The sequence below is a fragment of the Lactuca virosa genome, chromosome 3 (genome assembly GCF_052849685.1).
Source record: "Lactuca virosa cultivar CGN04683 chromosome 3, Lactuca_virosa_CGN04683_v6, whole genome shotgun sequence".
Classification (NCBI taxonomy): Eukaryota; Viridiplantae; Streptophyta; class Magnoliopsida; order Asterales; family Asteraceae; genus Lactuca; species Lactuca virosa.
Window position 1 is genome coordinate 94,800,881 of NC_136428.1, and position 7,666 is coordinate 94,808,546.

Consider the following 7,666-nt stretch of genomic DNA (forward strand, 5'->3'; position numbering starts at 1 on the left):
AATCAAGTATTCGTAACTACTGGAAATGTTGAGAATATCAAACAAGAATTAAAGAAGTTAGTTGAAGAAGATAATTTGAAAACAACTGATGAAGGTTTCTTCGCAAATCAAAGCACAGTTGAAAACAACCTAACAAAGAATTCGTACGTTTTTCAACGTCAAAAACCACAAAGAAAATGGGTTGAAAAATCAAAAATTGAAAAAGAGATTTCAAAACCAGATGTAGTGGAAAATGAAAATGTTGTCAAAATAAACTCAAAGGAATTCAAAGATCAAATTGACAAATTTTCGAAAGAAAACAACATTTCAAAAAGACAAGCTAGGAAGAAAATATTTTGGGAGACTATTGAGTCTCAAAAGATGTCAGTTGAAATAACAAAAACTGAATCAACAATTTTTTCACACAAAAAGAAAAATCCCGCTCAAACAAATAAATACTTGTCTGAATCACAATCACCCAAAAATGTTTTCAAAGCTAAAAATTCCTCTTTTTCAACAAATAATCAATCTTCATCACAAGCAAATCCTTCAAGGTCTGAAGTGAATAAACAACCAAAGTTTTCGAAAGTTTCAAAACTACTATTCCAAGGAAATTTTCAAATAAATCAAATCCAACATAAATATTCTCTCAACGTCAACATTTTAAATCGACTGTTGATACTTCTTATGCTCAATCTTTTCTAACCAATCCAAAAGTTGATTTTGTTCCTCAAAAGCCAAATTTTCCTAATCATACAAAGAAACAAACATTGAAAATTTCACATAAAAAGGGATAACTTCAAGGAAGAACATTGATCTTTGTCTTGAAGGCAAAGGAAAAATGTATCAGTCGAGTACATTTTCAAAGGAGCAAATTCACGAAGCATATGAGAAGTATGTGAATACTTCATCAAACGGCAATTCATCTTCTAAGGATTCGAACATATCAGTCAAAGCATGGAAACCAGTAATGAAAGCAAAGAATGTACAAACACAAACTCAAAATACGAAGGGTAATGTCAGTGAACATCCGAAACCATCAAAATCTTATGTTTTGATTCCTATAAATGATGATGTGAACTTAATTGATAGTCTCAAAACCAAAGTTTGTGACTGGGTTAAAAGTTGTTCATTACATTCGAAATTGAAATCTAATTTCCAAGGACCCAAAAAGCCTTGGGTACCTAAATTTTTCCACTGATTATAGGTACTATGTGACGAGCAATATGATAATAAATGGTATATTGATAGTGGTTGCTCTCGTCACATGACTGGGAAGAAAGAGAATTTACGTGATTTTCGAAGCCTAAAGAATGCTGGAGTAGTGAAGTTTGGTAACAATAAAAAATGTCAAGTAAAAGGATATGGGATGATCACGAACGGACAATTCACAGTGAATCGTGTTGCTTATGTTGAAGGTCTTCAACATAACTTGATAAGTGTTTCACAACTTGTTGTGGGCACTGGCAATCAAGTTCTTTTTAATGAAGAATGAAGCATTATTTCGAATGTCAACACTAAAGAAGTTTGCTTAAATCAAAAAGGAAAGGTGACATGTTCACTTTGGACATCAATCCGATAGTAGGCAAACCTGCTATATGTCTTCTTTCGAAAGCTTCATCAGACTTAAGTTGGCTTTGGCATCGAAGACTTTCTCATCTCAACTTTCGAAACATCAACAAACTTGTTGTACAAGATCTGGTAAGAGGTTTACCTGTACTTAAATTTGATAATGATTCTTTATGTGCAGCTTGTGAAGTTGGCAAGCAACATAAACAAGGTCATCCGATTACGATAGATTCGAAAATTGTCACACCACTGGAGCTCTTACATATTGATTTGTGTGGTCCATCGACAGTTTCAACACTCAACAAGAAACGGTAAATTTTAGTAATTGTTGATGATTTTTCAAGATTCACGTGGGTTTATTTTCTCAGGCTTAAATCCGAAGTTGCACAAATCATGATTGACTTTATCAAAAAGATGGAAACAACATTGAAGAAGATTGTTCGAAAAATTAAGAGTGATCATGGAACTGAATTTAAGAACAATGTTCTTGATTCATTTTTGGTGGACAAAGGGATTTCGCATAATTTTTCATCTCCATACACACCACAACAAAATGGTGTCGTTGAACGAAGAAATAGATGTCTATACGAAGCAGCAAGGACTATGCTGGCATATGCGAATCTTCCACAATACCTTTGGGCTGAAGCAGTATCCACAACATGTTTTACTCAAAACAGATCTTTCATCCATCGTCGTTTTAACATCACTCCATATGAAACCTAACGTCAAATTTTTCCATGTTTTCGGATGCAGGTGAAGGGATTCGCATAATTCAGTCGCATATCGTGTGTTGAACAAAAGAACACGAAAAGTTGAAGAAACTTTTAATCTTACATTTGATGATTACTATATTAAACAAACTGAAATGCATTTTGAAAATCATCCTATTCTAAAAGAAATACAAGATGAATCTGAACCTTCACAAACATTGGATATTGATTATGATTTAATTATTGGTATTTCAGATCATGCTGTTGATGCTGAAATAAATGCAAATGATAATCATCTCTCTGAATTAACGAAGTTTACTGATGATTCAACATCCACTTCTCAAGAGATAGGCGAAAGTATGCAAAATAATCTAGTTGAGGGGGAGCATTCTTTCGAGGGGGAGCATTTGGATACGAACACTCTAGTTGAGGGGGAGCATTTGGATACGAACACTCTAGTTGAGGGGGAGCATTTGGATATGAACACTAGTGGAGGGGGAGCATTTGGATACGAACACTCTAGTTGAGGGGGAGCATTCTTTCGAGGAGGAGAATGAGAGATTGAATGCTGATGTTGAGGGGGAGCATTTAGAAAATATTGAAAATAAAAATGATTTTGATGATGTTTGTTCGATTGCAGGTTCAGAGAATGATGATTTATACGAAGATGCACCTTTGGAATTTGATCCAGCTTATCCGCCAATGGAAAAGTGGACAAGAGATCATCCGAAGGATCAAGTAATTGGGAATCCACAAGAAGGTGTTTTAACAAGAGCTCAAATTCGTGCAAAGAATGAGGTATTGAATACTCATCAAGAATTTTGCATGTTCAATGTTTTCATCTCTAAAATTGAACCAAAAACAGTTAAGGTTGCAATGGAACACTCAGATTGGGTTGTTGCGATGCAATCTGAATTGTCTGAATTTGAACGAATCAAGGTTTGGAGATTAATTCCTAAACCTGAAAATGTTTCGATTGTCGGGTTAAAATGGATTTTCAAAAACAAAACCGACAAAGATGGAAATATCGTTCGAAACAAAGCCAGACTTGTTGTTAAAGGATATTCACAACAAGAAGGAATCGACTATGAAGAAACTTTTTCCCCTGTCGCAAGACTCGAGGCTGTTCGTATATTTCTGGCTTATGCAGCTCACAAAGACTTTGATGTTTATCAAATGGACGTGAAGTGTGCATTTTTAAATGGAGAGCTTGAAGAAACAGTTTACGTGGAACAACCCCCAGGTTTTATTAACGAAGAACATCCTGATCATGTTTATATTTTAGATAAGGCAGTTTATGGTTTAAAACAAGCACCACGAGCATGGTATGCAACTCTTACTTCATTTTTTAAGCAATCTAAATTTAAACAAGGATCTATTGACCCCACATTATTTCGAAAGAAAGTTGGGAATCATCTAATGCTTGTTTAAATTTATGTTGATGATATTATTTTTGGCTCAACTGACCCTTCCTTGTCTAGAGAATTCGAAAATCTGATGAAAAGTAAGTTCGAAATGAGCATGATGGGAAAAATCAATAATTTTCTTGGACTGAATATTCGTCAAAGCAGAAGGAATTTTTATTAATCAAGAAAAATATACGAAGAATCTGCTAGAAAAGTTTGGATTGACGAATAGCACAAAGTTACGAGTTCCTATGGAAACTGGCATAAAGTTGACACCTTCGTTAGATAAACCTGCAGTTGACCTAACTCTTTACAGGAGCATGATTGGTTCATTACTTTATCTTACAACAAGTAGACCTGATATAATGTTCTCTGTGTGTAATTGTGCTAGGTATCAGTCAAATCCACGAGAACCACATCTCACTGATGTGAAAAATATCTTTCGTTATCTTAAAGGAACAATTTCGTTATGATTATGGTATCCTTCGAAAACTGGGTTCTTTGTACAAGCTTATTCGGATGCAGACTTGGGTGGTTGTAATCTTGATAGAAAAAGCACAAGTGGCGGATGTCAATTTCTCGATGGCAAATTGGTGAGCTGGCAGTCGAAAAAGCAAACATGTGTATCAATTTCAACAGCTGAAGCAGAATATGTGGCTGTTGCTGCTTGCACATCACAAATTATATGGATCCAAAGTCAATTGCATGATTATGCAATTAATATGAAAAAGATTCCATTATATTGTGATTCTCAAAGTGCAATAAGAATTTGTCATAATCCTGTGTAGCATTCGAAGAGTAAACATATAGCTCTTCTTTATCATTTCATCAAGGATCACGTGGAGGATGGAAATATTGAAGTGCATTTCGTGAAAACAACTGATCAGTTAGCTGATATTTTCACGAAACCTTTAGATGAAAAATCTTTTGTAAAAATTTTAGAAGGACTTGGAATGATCGATGGAAATTCTGTTCCATGCAAAAAAGGAGAATGATGGTTGACCATGAATGATTAAGAGGCGCTGCATAAAAGACAAAGCAAAGTTATTCAGCGTTCAGAGGTTACTGTTCATAGTCAACGCTTCGACCCCTTCGAATTCGTAGATTTGTCACTTTTCAAGGGTTGATAAAATTTCGTGTATTTGCAACAAGTACATTTCGTTTGTCATTTTATTTTCGAAAAATTAAAAATCCAAAAAGATTTTCGTTTGTTTTGTCAGTTAATTTTCGAAAATTTAAAGATCCAAAAAGATTTTCGTTTGTTTTGTCAGTTAATTTTCGAAAAATTAAAAACACCAAAAGATTTTCCGTTGTTTTGTCATTTTATTTTCGAAAATTTCTAAATTTCACAAATATTTTCGTTTATTTTGTCTTAATTTTCGAAAAATCAAAAACATCAAAAAGATTTTCTCTTTATTTCGTTCTTTATTTTCGAAAAATCAAAACAACAAAAATATTTTGTTTCTTATTTCTCTTTAGTACTTTGTTGCAGATATTCATGATGATAAACAGTGGATAATGCCTGCAGTACTAGGGTCAGGTAAATTTATCTTACGAATCTTTTAATTTTTGAATATTTTGAACTAGTTAAGTTGTCCCTAGAAGCATGTTGGTGCATGTTGTCCAAAGCCTCTAATGACTCAATGTGTGTATACGAAAGCCTTAATGAAATATTTCATATGAAAATTTCTTCCCAATCAAGATTGTATTCACATTAGTCTCCTAAGCTACCTGACTCTTCTCACAATGAGTTAAGAGTTTACTGTTTTGTCCAAATATAACAGAGGTACATTTCGTGTCTTTCATCCATCTTTTTCATCCAAAAAGTTCTTACACGATCACACACGAAGACATATGTCTGAGAGGTCTCTGATCACACCAATCGAGACTTAGACATATCAAAAATCTGTGTTCATGATCTGACATCATGAGACCGTGATGAAAGTGAAACCCAATATTCTAAAATTTTAAGGAATTAACGGGGAACTATGTTCTAGATTTTCACGAAACCTTTGTTTCAGTACACAAATTCAAAACTCCAAATCATATTCATTTCATATGAGTGGTCTTGATCAAACATTCGAAGCCCATAATGTTTGTTACCCAACAAGATCCAGCACAAATTTTTTCCATGAATATGATTTTCGTGTGAGTTTCATTCGAAATCCAATGTCACTTAGAATTTTTCAAAGCAAACTTGTCACTGACTACACTGGTCAAACAAGTAATTTCTGTTACAATTTATCACCTTATGTTTAGGTTGATATGTAACGAAATTTTTATAGCTACCCATGAAACCTTATAAAAGAAGCCCTTCGATACTTCTCTTCAAGTATTCGATTGTATTTCACGGGAACACACACAAGCTGTTGATCATCTCTCTTGGTGATTAACGAATCTTTGCCCGGGGTAATATCAGGCTTCATGTCAAATTGATATTTTGACATCACAGTATTACAAATTTTTTTTTTATTGATTCTCGTCTAAATTTTTTTGGAACACCGCACTCACGAAATCCTTGAGGTTCTGAGTAATACCAACTCAGGCTGATGATTTCAAACATTTGGCATATGACTTCGCTTTTCATCCCAAAAGTGAAAGAGCCTTTCCTCCATCCGAAGGATGCTGACGACTACTATTCCTTGACGAGACACGAACAGACTGTGGGAGGAGACGTTTCCTTGTTTCAAGAAGATGTGACAGTTACTTTTTGACACCTGGACATTTTTTTGGCAGACTGATGCGACTTTTAAGGTGCCACGTCGGATATCATTAATTGCACATCCCGCTTTAAATTCAAATTCTAGGGTTACATATAAAAGGGGATTCCAAGGATTATTATCAGTTTACGCCTTCAAAGTAAAAAAATTCCTAATTCTCTCTGATCTTCAAAGCTTTAAAACTCTAACAATGGCGACTTCTGTTCATGTCGATGCTGATCCTTCTCACACCACTGAAGATGTGACTTCATTACCGATGAATATTCAAGGGACTAACTATCATATGGATGCCGATGTTTCTCAATACCCTGAAGAATTGAAGATGTTAATTGTTGCTTTAAAGAGTTCTGTTCTGTCAAAGGCTATGTTCAGTTCGTTTTCAGTTCCGATGTCATGGCTTTCTCAAGCAGGATCAACGGCTACATACAACAAAGCTTTTGATGTCATTACTTTTAATTTGGTTAATGACAAAAAGGTCAGATTGTCCAAGAAACTCTTTTGCCAAATTCTTGAAATTCCAAATTCAGCACCATATGTTGATTTCACATTCCCTCAAATTGTTCATATGTTCAATGAGATGGTTTATCAACCACAACTAACTAAGATCAGTGATTTTAAGAAATCTGGTCTTCCTAGTATCTGGAATTTTCTATTTGGTATTTTTTTTGAGGTGTTTAGCTGGTAGAACTGTTGGTCTCGATAAAGGACGAATGGAGCTATATGTCATGGTTGCTGGGCTATACTATGATCTTCAAGTGGATTATTCTACACAGTTATGGAAGGAATTTCAAAAGAGTGTAGAACATACAGATGCTCTTCATGGTATTTCATGTGCGAGGTACTGGAGCTTGATTCTACAATATTTTTACAACAAGGAGGGGATTTTGGTACCCAATGATGAAGAAAAAGCTGTTTTCCAGATATTCCACAGTCCGAAGGATGTCATGGACAATGTTGAAGATTTTACCTTTGTGGCTCGTATTCCTGATGCTATGCTAAAACGAGTTGATCCTTCGAATTCCGTCTTGGTGGCTTATTTGAAAACTATTGATTCTACTGTAGAAACTGGGATATTATTGGAAAAGGAAGATAAGAAATCCAAGAGGTCGAAGAAGAATGAAACTAGTTCTTCTAAAAACAAATTCACATAATTGAAATCTAAGAAATCTCCAAAGCAGAAGCCTATTACAGTTGAAGTGTCTGTTGCTGAGACAAAATTGATTGAGCCTGTTGTTGAAGATACTCAAGAGCAAGTGGTCATTCCTTCGAAGACCGGTATGTT